Raw genomic sequence first — 21262 nt, 5'->3', positions numbered from 1 at the left:
TTTTATTTTTATTTTATTTTCATTATTTATATATATTTTTATTTATTTTAATTTTATTTCTGTTTATTTTCATTTTTATTTATTCTGTTTTATTATTATTATTCATTATATATATTTTTTTATTTCTTTTTTACATTTTTTTTTCATTTTTTTATTTTTATTTTTATTTATTTTTATTCATATTGTTTTGTTTTTTTGATAGGGGGGATATAAATATAGAGTAATATTTTATAATTGATTTAATAAAGTTTTTTTATATATGAATTTATTATACTATATTTTTCCCACTAAAGAGACAACATTTTTTGATGAGAGTAAACTAATTAATGATTTTAGAATGTTTTAAAATTGCTTTTGTAGCTTTGTAGGTAAATGCCTCGTTTGTAAAGGACTCTCACGTCATACAATAGGAGGAGTGGTCTCTAATAATCCTGGGGATGCGCCTGGACCAATTGTAAAGGAGGGGTGGGTTCCTTTTGGGTATTTAAGGGAATTTCAGACAGGAAATGGACGTCTTGAGAACGCCCGATGGGAGGGGCGAAACGCGTTGACGCATTTCCGGTCTTTACCCCGTACGTCTGACGTCATTTCCGGTGAGTGGAGAAGACGGGCATATGATGAATCGGGTCTGCGGACCAATACAACCGCAGTTCATTTTTTTTAGTAATGCCAATGTTGAGGGTTAGGTCCAAAAAAAAAAAATTTAATTCAGAAACCGTAATGGGTTTCCATGTGAATGGTCTGGCAAGGTTTGAATTTGGGTTGGCGGCTCTACGGGCCTGTGTGTGAATTCTTGGAGTTTGCCGGACAATACTTGTGCTCACCACTGCGCCAGCTTGCACTGCGCTTATGGGACTCACCATGTTGCCAAATCATACTGCAGTGCTGGTATTATTATACAGGATTTATATAGCGCCAACAGTTTGCTCAGTGCTTTACAATATAACGGGAGATAATACAGTTCAACACAAGAGGGATAGGAGGGCCTGATCCTGGGAGCTTACAATCTAAGAGGTATGTGAAAGACCAGGATGTACTAGACCGCTGGTGCTCGCCAGTTCACCAAAAGGTAGTATGGCACTAGCACTCTGCTGCATTTTAGAGTCATCAAAATTTACTGAAAAGTGCTAACAGAGATCAGGCCTGATTCTGCCAACAAAACGGTTTTGTGTGCAATGTATCAAGTGACAGTGACCTACTGACATTGCACTTGCTGGGGAGAAGGGAGGGGGGGGTAAGTGTAGGGGGTAAACGCAGGTGTTGGCAGGTGCCGGGGCTGGTCCCGCTAACGCTGCGTTTTTGGGGATGCTATACTAATGTGAACGCTGGTATAGTACTGATCTGAATCAAGATATTGATCTGTTCAGACATTATACTAGCGATGAAGGTTTACTGTGTATGAGCGTCTTCCTGGCAATCAAGGGGTTAAATAAGATGACTGGTGTACTGACGGGCAATCTGACACTATCTGGGAGGGGCCTGAAAACCAAGGAAGCGCGAATCACGTATAGATATGTGATTTTGCACACCCATGTATTTCTGCTACAGGGCGGTCAGGAAGCGGTTACATAAGCGGTTTGTGTTACAGCGCTGCGTTACTTTAACTGACAATTGCGCAGTCATGCAACACTGCACCAAAATTAAATTTACATCTTTTTTTCCCCATGAATTGAGCTTTCTTTCGGTGGTTCTCCAGGGCACTTAGGTGGAGATGGGTTGTGCTGCAGACAATGTTTCCCAAGCTGGGGTTCTCTAAATCTCTCTGGTGCTAAACAAACACAGAAATGGATTGAAGATTCAAAAAACATTGGTCCCAGGAAGACTAAAGGAATAAATGTTGATTTTGATGTAAACTCTTTTGTAAGTTCTGCTGTTCCTACTCATTTCCTCCCTACTCTGCCACTAATGCAAAGCTGTTTTATTTTGGAGGAGGAAGGGGAGTGGGTACTTGGTTTTAACAAGTACCCACTCACTTCTGCTGGCATTGTCTGGGTGATCCCAGAGGAAATGTGTCCCCCTCCTCACCGCCTGCAGTCTCCTGGGACACTTCAAAGGTCCTAGGAAGCTGCAGGACCACTCACAGATCACAGTGCAGCTCATGCATGCATGGTGGGGAGCCAGCTGTGAAGCCGCAAGGAGTCACAGCAGGCTTAAAACAGTCAACATGGCAGCACTTGGGACCCAAAGACTGGCAAAGAACCGGCCTGGGTGAGGACAGTGCTGGATCCCTAGACCGGGAGATATCAGTCTTTAAAAATTGTCAGCTGCAGTATTTGTAGATGCTTTTTTCTTTTTATGACTGTAGATCCTCTTTGAGAAGTTTACAAACTATAAGCATCATCTCTTTTGCATGCATATCACATACAATACCATACCATACCGCTTTTCTGCACTTTGGAAGAACAGGTCTTGCTGTCTGTTCCCCATAAAGCAGTATGGAGATCGTCTGAGCTTGCTGCAATAAAACGGCCAATGGTTTCTCGCTTGTCTGGCTACCTTGACTTTTCACCACCTTAACAACAGTGGCTGTTGTATAAAGAATGATGGGTTCACCACGTCCATGGGAAAACCACGCTTTAGGCGAACAGGTCCTGCTGTCTATCCTACGTAAAGGGGTACACCTTCTTACCCGTTTTACAGTCGAGTGTGCACACACAGACGGGACAGCAGTAAAGGGCTTTGTAGTATTTTGAGGGGGAGTTTACTAAAAAGGGAGAAGACAGAATCTGGAGCCACTGAGTATGGCAACCACTCAGCTCCTTGTGTCCATTTCAAACCTTCACTCAACAAGCTGAAGTGAGAAGCTGATTGCTTACGATGCACAACTACTCCGGATCCTGTCTACACCCATTTTAAGTAAATTCCCCTCGAGGTAGCCCAAAGGAGGACTGTCTACAAGCTCTCTTTAGCCCATTGCACAGTAAGTCCATGAACTTTATAAGCTATATAACCAAGGTAACCTACGGAAAAAATCTATATCTGCTCATATAGGAAAAGAATTGTAACATACCTGGTGGTGGAGCCTGATGTGGAGAGAGGGCGTCCTCTTTCCACTCCTGTTTGGGACCCCTGATAAGGTAGACAGGAAGTAACGAGCTGGGAGAGGCATGAGTGCCTGACGGGTCTGCGGTGACAGCTGGCAGGTGGAGACCCAGAATACCAGGATGCGGGTAGCAGGATGCAGGTGAGCAGGTGCAGCAGAGACGTGTAGCTGAGATGTGGATGACCGTGTCAGCTGGTAGCCAAGGATAGTCATAGGCAGAGTAGAATAGTCAGGCAGGCCGGGGCAGGGTCAATCGGACGGATCAGGTACAGAGGAACAAGAAAGCAGATAGTCAAGGGAGAGCCGGGTCAGTGCAGGTGGAGTTCAATTGTTTGTCAGGAATCAAGCAAGGAGGTCACAGGAGTCAAGATACAGGAAACAGGAAGTAGTAGATCAGAAGGCACCATTCTGTTTGCAGCAGGGGTTTAAATAGCCCGCCTGTGCTCGTCAGTACATGCACGTGTGCGCAGCTGTAACAATCTTCTTCCCTGACAAGAATTGTTTGTGACTTTTCATCTTAAGAACATTCCTTTCATTTACTAATTGGTCAATTTGATGTTTGTTTTGAAATGCAGTGAGTCATGAAACTCATTTCTAACAGTGTATGCAGTTTTCAATCAAGAAAGTCCATTCATGTGACAATCCAATGGTAAAAGAAAAGGGTAACTTGAAGTACTTTCAGACAACCTTCAGCCAGAGGTCCCCTTTAGGTGGGATGGAATATCTAAGGGGGACCTCTGGCTGACTTCTAACCACCCCAGACTCTAGAGGAGGGATATCCAGACCAGGCTGTATTTCATCCCACCCTAAAGGGGACCTCTGGCTGACAACAACATATTTATACACTGCGCATTTAAAATGCACATCTGGTGAGTGTGCATTTTTACCATACTCCACACGTCTCCAGAATATCTGTTTATATGCCACTGGGATAACAAGATTTATTAGTTCATATCCAAATCACTTACACTTATTGGGACTGTTTTTATTTATTTTATATCTGGACATTATTAGTATTTATTCATTGATTTGCATATCAATTATTTCCTACGGTGGTTATTTACTAAGCACTTTATCTGGATATTAAGCATTTTGTTTTGTTATTACTAAGCACTTTATTTGGATAATATCCAGTTACTTATCCAGTCTTATTATTAGCGCTGCACTTTCTACAATTGTACTAAATCACATAAATATATATATATACACGTGACTGCGCAGCCCTGCCGCCCTGTAGCATTACTGCTGCTATAAGTCAGCTGGAAAGTGGTTCAATTTCATTTATTCATTTTGTTTTTACACTGTACCTTTATATTTTTTTTTTTATCACCTATATTTCTATCACAAAGGATGAACAACAGCCCTTGTAATAGCATGGACCATGACAGAGACCCCAGATGTCTCCATAAAGAGGACCTGAGACCCCAGATCTCTCCTCTGGCCTCCAAAGCAGCAGACAAAAAACTGAGATTGGTTTGATCTGCTGCTACACAAGCTAGGAATGGCTTGCAAACAAAAAAACTGAAATCTTGTTCGTCCCACTGTGTGACGTCAGAAACCAGCCGGTTTCTGACATCATACAGTGGGAGGAGTAAGATCAGTTCCTCTGTGTTCAGGGAAGCCGATGCTGCCAGTGGCATCCTTAAGGGGCTCCCTGATTGGTCAGAAGAGCCAGGTAAAGGCGGCATCTGCGGCGGCGGGAGTGGGACCAGCTTCCGTCACAGGTAACAGTAATCCAGCAGCTTCTTAGGATTGCTTTTACAGGGAAGGGGATTGCTGGCAGAAGAAAATTATATCGCCATCATTTTTGTAGCTGCAGCAATGAAAGAGATATCACTCTTCCAATACAGTGACATACCAGTACCAAGGACGATAATAAGACACCCCTGCCTCATTCCCCATGCAGAGGAAATGGGGTCCTACAATACATTATCAATTTTATACGTACATTGGTGGTATACAGTAACCATATCCATTTTATGAAACATGGGCCAAACTGAAATGCAGAGAGCACCTGCCAAAAATAATGCCACTCAATGCTGTCAAACTCTTCGGCAGTGTCAAGGGATAGAATTGCTGGCATCCCTTTATTATCAGCGGGAATCCGCAGATTCAAAAACACTTGTCTGATATTTCGGCTTGTCCATCTATTAAGCTGGCCATACAAATATACAATTTTTGTATGAAAATTTTTACCTTCAGAACATTCGTTCGATTTCCTAATCGTTAGTGGGTTGAACGCTTTATGTGGTTTTCATTAAAAAATTATATTTATTTTAAAATTTAATGTTAAAAGCAAGTGAATTTTTCTAACTTCATTTGTCCATGCATTGAATGTGCAAAAAAAAGTGCATACACGTACTCTCGATTGTCCAGTCAAACAATTTACTAAAATGTATTTATTATATTTTTTTATATTTACACATAAGAGGGATATGGGGAGCTGAGACAGGGGTCTCCCCACCTCTCCTAAGTGAGCTGGGTTCCATGGCCCCCCCCCACCCTAAGTGACTCCCGTCACAAAACCCAAAACACATGATATATTTTTCTAAAGCAGATGCCCTAGAGCAGAGGTGTCACACTGGCAGCCCTCCAGCTGTTGCCAAACCACAAGTCCCATGAGGCATTGCAATACTAACGGTTACAAGCATGACTCCAAAAGGTAGAGGCATGATGGGACTTGGAAGTTTGGCAACAGCTGGAGGGCCGCCAGCTTGACACCCCTGCTCAAGAAAATAAATTGACGGTTGTTGCAATTTTTTATGTCACACGGTATTTGCGCAGCAGTTTTTAAATGCAATTTTTTGGGGGAAAAAAAATATATTTTTGTTAATTTTAATGCAAAAACAATACATAACCCAATTTTTTGGGGCAAAATATAAAAGATGATGTTACGCCAAGCAAATAGATACCAAACATGTCACGCTTTAAAATTTGCCTGTGCGACAAAGATGAAAATTTGACTGTCCATAGGCTAGAATTAGTGCCTGACGTTCGCAGTGATACCTCACGTGTGGGACGATCACTGCCTGAGTGCGTGACTGATGAGTGCATTTGCCTTTGCGAACAAGCACAAGGGAATGAGAGCACTTGAATGTTTTTTTTTTAATTTTTATATTTACACTGTCACTTTAATTTCCTTTTAGCAATTTTATTGCGGTCACAAGAAATGTAAATATCCCTTGTGACAACAAAAGGCATGTGACAGGTACACTTTATGGAGGGTTGTGAGGTCAATAAGACCCCAAATCCCTCTTCTGCCCTTAAAAGTATTTGATCACATGCTTTTCATTTTTAAAAATGGTGCCGTTTACATCCAGATAAATAGGAAGTGATGTAAGGTCATAGTTTCCAGTTCACTATATCACAGAGCCGAACGGAGCGGTTCCCCTCCTTGTTCGGCTCTGTGATCAGCCGGCAGAAGCGCGGACTGGTTGATCGGGTGTCTCGGTAGGTGTGTCCCCTCCAGCTGCTTGTTTTTAGACCGTCGGCTCTAAAAAATGGTACCGGGATGATGCCTGCATGAAGCTACATTTATCATCCCAGTACAACCACTTAACACCAAATGGCATACATGTACGTGATTTGGCACCAAGCGGGTAAAGGCAAGTATACCTGGAGGGAGCCCCTTCCTCCCAATAGAAGCCCAGCAGGAGCACAATGGCACCTGAAGGCCTACAATGTGTCTCCACAGTAAATCCAGTGAACAAGCTATAAAAAAAAAATGACAACAATCCCAATTTATAACTAGCTATTGAAGATGCACATGGAGGGCATGGCACAGTTCAAACAGAAAATGTCCCAGCACACTTACCAGCTAGCTTGAAAAAGAAAAAATTACTCAACCTAATAATTTACATTAAAAACAGAGATTTTAGTTGCAGACATTTGCAAATGTATGTGGAAGCCGCACTGCCTTACCAAGGCTCCTATGTAAAGTGCGGTCCAACTCATAAATGTGAGAGTCTTCCTGTTGGAGCATTCACAACAGAAATAAAAATGGAACCAAAAGGAGCGATATGCTCATGTTTCCGCCAACAATCCTGTCCTGCATCTTCTCCATCTTCATTGGCTGGCACGAGATGACATCACTTCTGCGCATGCACAGGAGCTATTCATTCTGACACACAGAGACTGGCCCGGAGCTGTAGGCTGAGCTGTGCATGTGCAGATCAGGTTACAGAGCTGGAGAGGACATCGAGCAGGCAGGTAGGGGCATTTAACTGCTTGCCATTCAGCCACTGTGGAAAAACAGCCACAAGGTGGCACCGCTGGGCAAAATCACGTTTAAAACGTGATATTGCAAAACAAGTAGGGGGTGCGCACGAGGCACGCAACCGCCCTACCCGTGCTGCAATAAAACGGCCAGCGGTTTGTCGCTTGTCTGGCCAACTTTGACCACCCACCTCTCTCTAACAACAGTGGCTGTTGTGTAAAGAACCAGGTTGACCACGCCCATGGGAAAACCACACTTTAGGCGAACAGGTCCTGTCTATCCTCCGTAAAGGGGTACACCTTCTTCCCCGTTTTACAGTCGAGCGTGCACACACAGACGGGACAGCAGTAAAGAGCTTTGTAGTATTTTGAGGGGGCGTTTACTAAAAAGGGAGAAGACAGAATCTGGAGCCACTGAGTATGGCAACCACTCAGCTCCTTGTGTCCATTTCAAACCTTCACTCAACAAGCTGAAGTGAGAAGCTGATTGCTTACGATGCACAACTACTCCGGATCCTGTCTACACCCATTTTAAGTAAATTCCCCTCGAGGTAGCCCAAAGGAGGACTGTCTAAAAGCTCTCTTTAGCCCATTGCGCAGTAAGTCCATGAACTTTTTTTCTGATGACATGTACTCTTTAATGAAACATCTGATCTCTCCCCTGTGCTCCACTTAATGGAATCCAGTGCAGATCGCATTGCATTAGTCTTTCCCAGCCATACTGGTATACTTGTCAGATATACAGACGCCCCCATCCAAAGACCTGGCAGTGAAAGGGTTAAAAGGTGTCCAGTATGTCCCCCACACCAAATCAATTGAACAATCTATACATGAATTTGAAGCACTTCAATTAATAACTAGCTTTTGAAGTAAGGTGCACATGGGAGGGCATTGCACAGTACAAACAAACTGAAATTTCCCAGCACGCTTACCAGCTAGCCTTAAACAAAACACAATTTGACCCTAAAAATATACATTAAAAAACAGAGGTTTTAGTTGTACACGTATGTGGAAGCTGCACTGCCTCCCAGCATCTTCTCCTGTGTCAGGCTATCTTCGTTGGTCAACTTGGGATGAGGCTAGTCATTCTGGCATACAGAGACAGGCCCAGTGCTGTAAGCTGGGCTGAGTATGTGCAGCTCAGGTGACAGGACAGCGAGCAGGCAGGGAGGGGCATTGCATAAGAATGTGCAGGGGGGTGGGGCGATGGTAAACACATCAGGATTACCAGCCCCTTCCTTTCTTGAATGAAGACAGTGAGCAATCGCTGCTGTGTTTATTCATCACTGAAGCATAGTTTTTACTTTTCTATGCTTCCGTTTATAAATAAATAGAAAGCAGAAGCTTCCTAATTATCTGCGGTGCACCTGAGGCTGCAGAGAAAAAAAAATAAAGACTCCATCCTCAGTCCCTTTTTCTGCGTCTCAATAAAGATTTTGGTGGTCTGTTTGGACCCCTGATATTTATTATTTATTTATTTCAGGTACTTATATAGCGCCATCAATTTACACAGCGCTTTACATATATATTGTACATTCACATCAGTCCCTAACCCTCAAGGGGCGTACAATCTAAGGTCCCTAACTCACATTCATACATACACATACATACTAGGGACAATTTAGACAGGAGCCAATTAACCTAGCAGCATGTCTTTGGAGTGTGGGAGGAAACCCACGCAGGCACAGGGAGAACATGCAAACTCCAGGCAGGAGGTGCCGTGGCTGGGATTCGAACCAACGACCCTAGTACTGCCAGGCAGAAGTGCAAACCATTTAGCCACTGTGCTGCCCACTGATATCTCACCAAAGATCCCCCACCAGGGCTGTAATAATAACATTGCAACACAAAAAAAAAAAATTCCTTATTCACAGGGGGCATCCCACAGCAAATACCCAGGAGAAGCTGTTTTAACCTGCTTGGGGATGCACAGATGTTCAATGCAGGCAGTCCGACTGATGTCCCAATGGACATCCATGAGGGATCCATAATAGATAAAAAAAAACCTAATAAATCAAATAACAATAATAGATAATACATAAAATATTGACTGTATCAATAAACATTATAGGTAAAATACAAAAAAAAAAAACAATAAAAGACAATATTAAACAATATGAATAATAAAATATTAAGAACATATGTAATCAATAAACTAAGACAGTAATACATAACAGATATAATAGTAATAAAATAGTAATCAATACTATATTAATAGATATCAATAATAATAAAATGATAAATAAAAGTCAATAATAACACCAGATATAATCAATAATAATAGATAATAAATAAAATAATAGCAATAATAAAAAAAACTACACTCCCTCGGCCTCAGAGATTCTGCTCTCTCCTGGCTCTCATCCTACCTGTCACAACGCTCTTTCAGCGTTACCTATAATGCTACCACCTCCCTCTCACTCCCCCTCTCTGTTGGGGTCCCTCAAGGCTCTGTCCTCGGGCCCCTTCTCTTCTCCCTCCTCCCTTGGCCAACTCATACACTCTCATGGCTTCAACTACCAGCTCTATACCGACGACACACAAATCTATCTCTCAACCCCCCACCTCACCCCCTCGGTCTCCGCCCGAATCACACACCTGTTGAGCGACATATCAGACTGGATGTCGTGCCACTTCCTTAAACTGAACCTCTCCAAAACCGAGTTTCTTGTCTTCACCCCAACCCGGACACCACCCCCCATTGACTTCTCCATCATGTCCAACAACACCACCATCAAACCCGCCCCGCAGGCCAGAGTACTTGGTGTCATTTTGGACTCCAACCTATCCTTCCAGCCCCAAGTCCACTCTTTAACAAACTCGTGCAGACTCCACCTCCGCAACATCGCCAAAATACGCACGTTCCTAACTCCAGAAACCACTAAACAGCTCATCCACTCCCTCATCATATCACGACTCGACTACTGCAACTCCCTCCTCACTGGCCTGCCTCGCCGCTGGCTATCCCTGCTTCAGTCCATCCTGAATACGGCTGCCAGACTCATTCACCTTTCCAACAGCTCCGTCTCCGCCACCCCCCTCTGCCAATCCCTCCACTGGCTTCCGATTGCGCAACGGATCAAATTCAAAATCCTAACACTGACGTACAAAGCTGTCCACCATACTGCCCCAAACTACATCACTAACCTAATATCCAAGTACCGCCCAGCACGCACACTCCGCTCCTCACAAGACCTCCTTCTCTCTAGTTCCCTGGTCTCCTCCTCCCATGCCTGCCTCCAGGACTTCTCCAGGGTGTCACCCATCCTCTGGAACTCCCTGCCCCAACCCATCAGATTATCACCTACTCTCCTCTCCTTTAGGCGCACCCTGAAAACCCATCTCTTCAGGGAAGCCTACCCCACCCCCTGCTAACTTGCCGACCTCCTCCACTCTTCCTACCACTCCATCCCCCACAGCTATCTCCTCCTGTGCCACCATCCCCTCCCTCCTAGATTGTAAGCTCCAAAGAGCAGGGCCCTCAATCCCCTCATGTTTTGCATTGTATTGGTATTGTTCTGTCACATGTTCTGTCTCCCTTTGTAATGTACAGCGCTGAGCAAACTATTGGCGCTTTATAAATGCTGTATAATAATAATAATAATAAAAAAGGGTGGGCCAACTCAGTACTGAACCCTACGGACTAAGACTGGGATGCCAGTATGCGTGTAAAGGCAGGTGTCCCAATACTTTTGGTAATGTACTGTATATAGCCTGCTTTTCTACCCGTTTTATAGCAGGAGCCTAGGAGGAAGCCTCCATGATGTCCCCTGCATTCTTTAGCGCCCAGCACCCTTTGGCCCATGCTGTCGGCGTCCAGCAATAAGCATCAGCCCTGCCCTTTCTCTTGCGCCTCTGAGGCCGAAACCAGAAGCCTCTGGTGCAGAGAGGACATCACATCCCCCAGAATCATGACACCCAGCATCTTCCAGGCTAGCTGCGTCACATCCGGCCTCCAGGAAGGCACTCCCTCAGCACTGCCTGACCTAAACGCGCCAAGGATGGATGCCATTCTAACCAGCTCCTTCACTGGCACTGGAAAGAGGTAGAAGCGGGTACATTCCTACACCGATGCAGAGGGGACTTGAGGCCAAAAAGTAAAGAACTGCAGGTGAGGGCACGTTTCCTGGGCAGCCCTTGAGATATGGCTTGCTGCTTAAAAAGCAGTTCTTCTAGTCAACATGCTTTTTCCAGACAGAGTAAACACAAAATGGCCATGTTCCTGTAGGACCATCTTAAGAAGCTTGAAGCAATGTGTTTCCTGTCCTGGTTGAAGGAGCTCAATCGTTCAAGGTCTGTCCTGGAAGACAACCGGGGGGGGGGGAAATTATATACATTTCATTTGTGTGCAGTGTTGCATGACCAAGAAATTGCTAGTTAAAGCTGCAGTGCTGAAAAGCAAAAAAGTGCCATGATCATGAAGGGGTTAAAACCTTCTGGAGATCAAGTGGTTAAAGTCTAATTTGGCCAGGTTTTGAGCCTCTCTGTTGGTCTGTTATTATAAAGACTTCAGGTTGATTTGTATTTTTATATAAAAGTTTTTTTTCCCAATGATATCCCCAGTTCCCATTCACATGGAATCTGTATACAGCATTGTTCAATTAAAAAAAATGCAGTTCCAAAGCCACCCATTTACAAATACCACAAATGCATAACAGTTCATAAGGAAAAAACTATTACTGCAAACTTGAGAAAGTACTTTAATAGTTTTCATTTTACATTTTAGATCTAAAAAGGAACACATGCAGCAAGTGAATATTAAGAATTCTGCTGGACCAACTGTTTAAATTATATGTACAGAGAGGATTACTATCAAAACTAGTAACCTTCAGTGAGGCTATTTACAGAATTTACAAAAAAAAAAAGAAAAAAAAAAGGACAAAGTGTATCAGAACAACAAAGGCAACATGAAAATTAGCATACTGTGGTATTCTGAGACTTGTATCGAATAAAGCTTTCAGAAGCAAAAAGCTACCAAAAATACTCTTTCCAGTCCACAAGAAAACATGTCACCAAAGTAAATTTACAATATTAGGTACATAAGCAGAATACCAAGGTGAACATTTAAAAATAGCATTGTACACTACAATTTCATAAAACTGAAGGGAAGAAACAAATTAACATACTGCCCACAAGTTTCACCTTTGAACCTTAAAAACTTCAGGTGACATCTGGCTGGTTGCTTTGGGCATGCAAATTAATATCTTTTCTTTCACGTCCAGATAATCCTCTCCCAAAGGGTGACCAATCACAGAGCTACCAGGGATATAGAAATATCAGCATTCTGTCCTGGAACTGCTCTATACAATAAAGACTTGTTTTAAATAACACTTTCATTCTTTGTCTTAAACCTACAATAATGAATCAATCTGTTTAAACATCTAGTTGAAGCAGTGTATAGAGTGGTACAACTCAAAGAGGAACAAAACATGATGGATCTCTTACAAATGTAGGCAGTCTTTGTATTAAAAATGCTTCATCAGAAGGAAGTAAAAGCGTCCTGATAAATGGCAATTTCACAGGACACGTGGAGCTGAACTAAACAGAGCTGTCGTGAGGTGGTGAACTCCATCGTGACTGCAGATGCCGAAGAATGCTGTTCGATATCGTTCCAAGTTTTTCCTGCATTTCAAAAAGCTGTCTTCCAGAATATTTTCCAAGCTCCTCTGTAGTCACCAACAAAGAAAGTGTACTAATCTGTGCAGCAAGGTCTAGGGTGGCTGCAGATTCCACAGGTGCTGTGGCAGATGCTTCAGGCAGGTCTGTAAAGCAAGCAAGGATTAGTTATGGTGAAGTAACTGAAAAAAAAAAAACTCATGAAATATGCCAATACTCTAGAGGTCACCATACATGTTACAATCTGACTGCAATACATCAAAACATAATAGGAGAACCTTCCTAAACTTTCCAGTCAGTTTGTATTCAATCAAGCCCTTGCATTACATAATTGGTAGATCCAAAAGAAGACTACAATAAGATATTGGCAGAAAGTCAGTGCAAAAAATGCCCATCAGTAGTTTGATTTGCAGAGACACCCAATGTGGTTGTTCCAAGGATAGGCAGGAGTCGTCTGCTTTAGTAGAACATCCAATTACTTTATTTCACCAAATACATTTTTTTATTATTATTATGAACTACCACATCGGACATCTCAGCCAATCGAACTACCGAGAGCCTTTTATGTGCTGGCTCTTCCTATCAATGCGTTCACCCACCTGAGAACCCCCACAGAACGGGAATGCCCGAGGCATAGACCGTGTCCACACTGTGCACTAGGAATGCTGCATGTCCCCCATCCCCCTTGCTGGGTGACCAGTCAACAGCTGCAAGTCCATTTTGACCTTTTTCTTTTTATTGTGGAACCGTTTTACCCTCGTTTCTGAATTTAGTACACGATAAGGGCTCTCCTACCTCCCTCTCTTTTGCAGTGGAAACGAAAGACCCCTGGTGAGCTCCTCAGGATATTTCAGTCTACAATGTTCCACCAAACCCCAGACCCTACAATAAGATTGTAATGTGTGTGGAAAGCTTTACAACTATCGGTGGTCACCTTTTTAGAGTCTCAATTGTAATATACAGTAGTATCAATGGCACTTGCACAGCACTGCCATACATTACGTGCCTAAACTGGAAAATACAGGAATGGAAAGAGCTTGGGAGGAATGGTGGAACTAAAATCACAGCAATCTGCTGCAATGTTGCAGGCTCAGAATTCATGGAATTACACAGCCTGGATCAGACAGAATTAAACTGAGAACAGAATAGATAAAATGGCCTATAACCTGGACTGCTTTTTTTTTTATTTTAATTGAGGCAATCTTTAAATTCAATTTTAAAAAGCAAGAAAAATTAGCAGATTAATAATTTAAAGCCCCATAGCTTTAAGTACAGCTCACGGGTCTTAAAAAACAGCTTAATCATTAAGGGTAGGTTCCACAACTTCGCAGTTCTGCGTGTCACGTTTGCAAGGGCACAGCTGCGTTTCCTGCAATCTTTTTTAAAAACATGGACGCACAGAAATCACATGGTGCTTTGACACCACTTTCCTTAAAGCAACACACTTTTTGTGCGGCTGCGGGAACGTGTGCGATTTACACACACAGTCCTATGGAAATCTATGGAAAAAACTAAAGATCAGAGTTCACAGAAGAGGCCCACAGAACCTTCAAGATTAGAAGCCCGTTAGTGTGGAAGAATGGGCCAAAAATAACACCTGAGCAATGCAATGCGACTAGTTTCTCCATATAGGAGGCATCTTGAAGCAGTTATTACCAACAAGGATTTTGGATGAAGTATTTATTTTTTTTTTGTATGCACGGATTATTACTGACATGTGGTGAAAACGCAGTTATTTACCTGTTAACTGTATTTCCAGGAATCTTCTAGGACAGCTTCACTTGAGAGATAGGGCTCCTCCCAGGAAACACCCGCTCCACCTTTTCCCCTTTATAAGTATCCTCTCTCCCAGTGGGCCCTCAGTATAAGAATATGACCGAAGGCCTAGGAGAAAGCATAAAATAAAAACGGTAATAGAGACAACCCATCACAGGTTCATAACATACCTAGACATCAGTACATAATCACACAGCAATCGGGAGGGAGTTTTGCTGTCCTAGAAGATTCCTGGAAATACAGTTAACGGGTAAATAACTGCGTTTTCCCGTGTCATCTTCTAGGACAGCTTCACTTGAAAGGAGTTGAATAGAAATACATACATTAGGGTGGGCCCCTTGCTTGTAGGACCTTCCTGCCGAACGCCTGGTCCTTGCTGCCAATCAGATCCAATCTGTAGTGCTTAGCAAAGGTGGCGAAACTGGACCACGTTGCGGCTCTGCAGATCTGTCCGGGGGAGGCCCCCGCCTTTTCCGCCCAGGAGGCCGCAGTGGCCCTTGTCGAGTGTGCTTTTAGGCCGGCCGGCGGTGACAGGGCCACAGTTCTATAACCTTCTGAGATTGCCTCCCTTATCCACCTTGCGATGGTGCCTTTGGAGGCACTGTCCCCCTTCTTTGGACCCTGGAATAGGATGAAAAGACGGGACGAACGTCTCCATGCATCTGTGCGGAGGATGATTCTGTCCAACAGGACCGTGCAGTATGGTTCAATCACTGATAGAGTCTGCAATTCGCTGACTCTGCGGGCGGAAACTAATGCTATAAGGAGGGTAGTTTTCAGAGTTAGAAATCTGAGGGAACATTCCTCCAGTGGTTCGAAAGGCCCTTGCTGAAAGCTCTTCAGGACCGTGCCCAGGTCCCATGTGGGGTACTTTGATGTGAACGGGGCTCGGCGCCTGGAGACAACCCTCAGGAACCTGATTATCAAAGGGTCTGCCACCAACCTCAACTCCAGAAAGCTTGACAAAGCCGCTACCTGCACTTTAAGGGTATTAGCGGCCAGGTTCTTATCCGCCCTGGCTTGGAGGAATTCAAGCACTGTATGCAAGATGGGAGCCCCGGGATCCTCGTTCCTGTCCTTCCAGGCGGAAAATTTCTTCCAGACTTTATCATATATGGCGTTTGTTGATTTCTTCCTTCCGTCCAAGATGGTGGCGACCCTCTTTCAGACAGTCCCTTCTCCACTAGCCTGTCCCGTTCAGAAGCCACGCTGCTAGGGACAGCCTTTCTGGGTGAGGATGTAGCACTCCCCCTTGGGCAAGTAAATCGTGTGAAGGTGTATCATCCAGGTTCAGATTCCCTTTTAGATGCACCACAGCGATGGACTCTAGGTTCCTCTCTGCCCAGGTCAGGAGGGTTCCTGCCAATTCCATCAGCCTCGGGGACCTTTCCCCCCCTGCCTGTTGAAGTATGCTACTGCCGTTGTGTTGTTGGATAGAATCTGGACTTCTCTCCCCTCTATCCTCTCCTGAAAAGCCGTAAGCGCTTTGAAGATTGCCGACAGCTCCTTGTAGTTCGATGATTTCCTTGAATTTTCTGCATCCCATCTGCCCTGGGCTAGGCAGTCTCCCATATGAGCACCCCACCTGGTCATGCTTGCATCCGTGGTGATCCTCACTGGGCCGGCTTGCATCCATTTCCTTCCCGCCTCCAAGGTGTGGATGTTCCCCCACCACCTTAGTGATTCCCTCACCTTGTGCGTGAGGCAGATCCTGGAATTCAGACCTGCTTGGCTGCCATCCCAGTGGGAGAGGGTGTGATTCTGTAGTACCCTGGAGTGGAGCTGTGCCCATTGCACCCCTGGCATTGCGGCTGTCATGCTCCCGACTAGCTTCATTGTGGTCCTTACTGTGCAGGTCGACATCCTCCGGAAGGCTCTTGTGTCTTGCTGCAGTTTGAGAGCTTTTTCCGTTGTCAGGTATGAGCAAACATTTGCGCAGTCCAGGACGTACCCCAAGTACGTGATCCTCCTGGAGGGTACTAGCTGTGATTTTTCCTCGTTCATCAATCACCCCAAGCTCTCTAGAAAAGATATCGTGCGTTCGACGTGGGACCTCAGGCCTCTTTCTGTATCTGAAAATAGAAGCAGGTCGTCCAAGTAGGGGATGATATTTATTCCTTCCAGCCTCAAGACTCTTAGGGGTTCCGCCAGGATCTTGGTAAATATCCTTGGAGCTGATGACAGGCCAAAGGGGAGTGCATTGAACTGAAACAGAATCGTTCTTTTTGCGCCTTCCAGCGCAAACCTCAGGAACTTCCTCGATTCCTCCCTTATCGGGACGTGCAGATATGCATCTTTCAAATCTATTGAGGCCATGAATGCTCCTGGCGACAAGAGTTCTTTTACCGTGTATAAGGTCTCCATGCAGAACTTCTTGGGTCTCACGAACTTGTTTACCTTCTTCAGATTTAGTATCATCCTGTAGGTACCGGACGACTTCTTCCTTAGGAAGAAATGGGAGTAGAACCCACTTCCCTTCTCTTCCTCCTCCAGCTGGCAAATCACATTCTGCCTGAGCATCCCTTCCAGGAGGTCCACCAATGCATCTGCCTTCTCCCTGTCCCTTGGCAGGGGTGTTGCAAAGAATCTTTGAGGGGGGGGGGGGGGCCTTAAAAACTCTATTTTGTAACCTCTGCGAATGGCCTCTAGAATGTAAGTGTTCTGGGTGATCTTCAGCCATTGTGTGTGGAAGTGCCCCAGCCTTCCTCCCACCTGTCTTCTCCAGTCACTTGGGCTGGGTCTTGGGTCTATTCTGGTTGGGGTTGAAGAGGAAACCTCCCCTGCCCCTTGACTCGTTCCTGCCCCTCCTTGCGCCCCAGCCTGTGCGCTGGATTTGAAATCGTCGAGTGCTGCCTGTTGAGGAGAAACCCCTTTCGTCCTACTTGCCTGCTGGGGACTGGAAAGCTCTTCTTTTTTTTAATCGGCCGACCTTTCCAGGACCGAAGTTAGTTCCGGCCCGAAGGGGAGTTTTCCCTCGAAGGGCAGACCGCAGAGTTTGGACTTAGAGGCAAGGTCCCCCTGCCAAGACTTTAGCCAGATAGCACTTCTTGCGGAATTTATGAGCGCCGTTGATCTAGCTAAGAATCTGATAGTTTCTGCTGATGCGTCTGCAATAAAAGCCACCGCTTTTTCCAGTACCGGCAGCGATTTCCTCCGCCGGGGTGCCTTGTTCCAGGTGCGAGCGGAGCTGCCCCAACCATACATCCAAAGTTCTGGAGACACTCGTCTTCGCAACTGCTGGCTTAAAATTCACCACGGACGCTTCCCATGCTCTCCTCAGGAATGTATCCGCTTTCCGGTCCATTGGGTCATTCAGGGACCCGCTGTCCTCGAAGGACAGGTCCATCACTTTTGAGATTCTAGAAAGGGGGGCATCTGGCTTCGGGCAGATTTCCCACACGGAAGCGTCTTCTACCTTGAACGGGAATCGCCTCTTAAGGTTCTTGGGAAAAAAAGCCTTTTTCTCCGGCTCTTCCCATTCCCTCCTGATAGTGGACCATAGGGCAGAGTGCACTGGGAATGTGCGGCTGCTCTTTGTAGCTCTACGTACAGCTGGTCATGGAGAGAGAGGTCCTGCTGTTCCTCCTCCAGATCCAGAGTCTCGTACATCACTTTCAGAAGGCCCTCCGTGTCTTCTGCCTGAAAAAGGAATCTTTGTGCTTTTGGGTCATGATCCTCGACCTCGCCTTCCTCCGAGTCTGAAGTACTCGACAGTTCGGCTCCCCTTGCGACAGTTACCTGGTCCTTCCTCTTTTTTCCCCCCCTGGGCATTGCCTGAAGTGCCCGGTTGGGGCTCGTCCTGGGCCGGTCCCTGCTTCTGCTCCCTAAAGCTCTGAAAAGTCTTGGACATCTCTTGCATCATGTTCTGTAAGAAATCCTTAAAGAGGGACCCAGACTCCTTTTTGATAAGCTTATCTATGCAGTCTTGGCAGAGTTGCTTCCTCCAGGAACTCGCCAGCCTCTTTCTACAAGTGGCGCATTTCTTTTTCAGCTCGCAAGGAGCTTCTCTTTCCCCTCTATCCTCCTCCTGTGGGCCCATCTGGGGACAAGGAGACATAGGTATTCATCAACCGCGGAGCCCCCCCCCCCCCAGGGATTGCCCCCCGTGCACTCCCCCAACACCCTAAAAAGTCAGCAGAGGGGGGGGGGGGGAGATGAGTGTGGGGGTGCCCAAGGGTCCCAGATGGGGGAGGGGGGAAGGGGTGAGTGGCGGCCAAAGGAGGCCCTTACCTTGCCGCAGGCCTCCCCCGGCCCAGGCAGATCTGCCACCATCCTGCCGCGAACTCCTCCTCAGTGCGGCGGTTTTTCAGGGTTTGGCAGGCTCCGCCCCCTCCCTGGGGTCCCTGCGCGCCGACCTTCCTCTCCCGGCCGCAGGTGGAGAAGCGGCCGTGGTGTGGGCTCGTTCCGCGGTCCGCCGCCCATTTCCAACATGGCGGCTGCCGCTCCATGCTTCCTGCGCCGGAAGTGACGTGTTTGCGGCGTCCTGACCCCGACAGCCTCACCCCCTGGCCATGCTGCCGGGATCCTGGAACAGGTAGGACTTACCTCAGCCCGCCCAGGGAAAGGCACCACTGCCCAGGTCGGCGGAGCGGGCTCTACCCCCCTGGAGAGCCCCGCTGGGACAATCCGGGGTCTGTCACCCCCACCCCGAAGGGTCTGACCATAGGATGAGCCTGGCTGAAAACCCCCCCACAAGGCCCCTGCATTCCTTAGAGAAAGGGGGGGCCTCAGCCAGGGGCCCTCTGTACCTCGCCAGACAGCCGGGAAAAAAATACCAAACCGGGCGTAGCTCCGTCCTGGCCGGAGGAAACACGAATACTGAGGGCCCACTGGGAGAGAGGATACTTATAAAGGGGAATAAAGGGGAAAAGGTGGAGCGGGTGTTTCCTGGGAGGAGCCCTATCTTTCAAGTGAAGCTGTCCTAGAAGATGACTCGGGAAAATTTTATGTCAATAGCACCTTTAGAAATATATTTACCTAGAAAAACGGTGACGTTTTCAATACTTATTTTACCCGCTGTACTATTAAAACCTGTTTTTTTTTCAGGATTTGAGTGCAATGACTACACTTCTGCTTCCCCAGAATACCGAGAACTCGGCAGTGTCGTATGTCACGACAACAGACCCTCTCTGCACTCCAATCCCTGCCCATCAGAGCAGATCACATGCAGACAGTTTGCTCACAAAAACAAGGACACGCCCATGAGACACACCCACTATGCAGAAATGCTGCATTGCCTGCTGGGAAATGTAGTTTCTTACTTCAATTATAGGGCTTATTTGCAAGGTGAAGCACTAGATAGCATTAAGGCAGCACAAATGCTGGTCAGACATTTAGATGTCTATTTTCCAATGATTGCTGATGCATGCATGTTACCCTACGCCTGTTAAGACCTTAAAATGTACTATGAATGCAGTTAGCCAGAAATTAAACCTATGACTACCAATCTCATGTACGATCCCCATTCTTGCATGAGAGATTTTCCGCAAAAATGTATGGGTGTCAACTGTAGGTGAATTCAAATCTAACTGCAGATTTCAGTGAACTTAAGTAATTTGGACCAAGCTGACATAAACAAATTTACTTCACTTAACAGATGAAGTGGATGTGAGCGCTGTATAAACAGGTATGTCGTCTCAGCCACATACAGCACTGTGTTCCAGCAGCTGTCAAATTGGATTGAGTGCTGCTCAGCCATTCACAGGCGGTTGGGTGCCCTCACAGTCTCCACCTCAGCCTGAGGAACCTTTGTATTCATTCATAGTCCCATAGCCTGAACACAGCAACGCATATGTAGCTGATGCTACATACAGTTTATAGAGGTGCTGCATCTGTTAATGATGTAAACAGTACATTTGGACTAGCTTGGTCCAAACTATTCAAAGTTCACTAAAACCCGGAGATCAGCTTTAATCGCTCATCCCCAATAATCACACATTTTATGTTAAGATAAATCATACACAAAAGGTAAGACTTTTATCCTTCTCACCTTAAAAACTTCAAAGAGACGAGAGAACTGCTTTCCAACCAAGACATTGAAAACTTTCCCATCTTCTCCACTAAGACGGCTACAAAGGAGGACAAATGTCAAATTATTACACACAAACTGATATACATTACCCTAAATATTTTATTGTGGAATATAATGTTCTACTTGAAGGAATATTCACCACTAAATAGTTCTAAAGATCAGAATGGAAGATTATACACCATGGGGTTGTTTTAGCTGAATTTGCTTGCCAAAGAGGTAAAGCACTCTGGCAGCTGTCCGCTCTAGTGTGAATTCAGCCTGAAAGGGTTTTGTTATATCTGCTTGATAAGTGCAAAAATACCTGTTGATCTTGTTAGAAATCTCGTGAGCTGATAACTTACTGTGCACTCTGCTAACTATTATCTCTAAGGTGTACAGAAGCACTGCCCTCCGGTATGTACAATAAGAGAAGGACAGCATTCTGTAGTCCTGTCTTGTTTCTGCTGATACAAAAGGAAGAGTAGGCATTGTCATCCTACGGCAGTTTTGTTACTGGAGAATCATCAGGGGAAAAAATAAAGGAAGAAAACTAGTGCAGCCACCACATCTAAGGACTAGAAAGCTGCAATATATTATTTTTT

At 45.4% G+C, this 21262-nt stretch overlaps 1 long non-coding RNA gene across 1 annotated transcript; it reads right to left on the bottom strand.

Moving 5' to 3' along the window:
* Positions 1 to 11938: 11938 nt before the first annotated feature.
* LOC149428707 (uncharacterized) lies at positions 11939 to 20718 on the bottom strand. The gene is made up of 2 exons (XR_016310691.1): positions 20640 to 20718; positions 11939 to 13020 (listed from the first exon to the last, which is right to left on the bottom strand). It is a non-coding gene; the product is annotated as an uncharacterized LOC149428707 (long non-coding RNA).
* Positions 20719 to 21262: the final 544 nt, after the last annotated feature.

This window comes from Staurois parvus, unplaced genomic scaffold, assembly GCF_062004578.1.
Source record: "Staurois parvus isolate SC_StPar_1 unplaced genomic scaffold, SC_StPar_1.0 ptg003019l, whole genome shotgun sequence".
NCBI classification, from domain to species: Eukaryota; Metazoa; Chordata; class Amphibia; order Anura; family Ranidae; genus Staurois; species Staurois parvus.
This window is presented reverse-complemented; position numbering and strand designations above follow the sequence as displayed.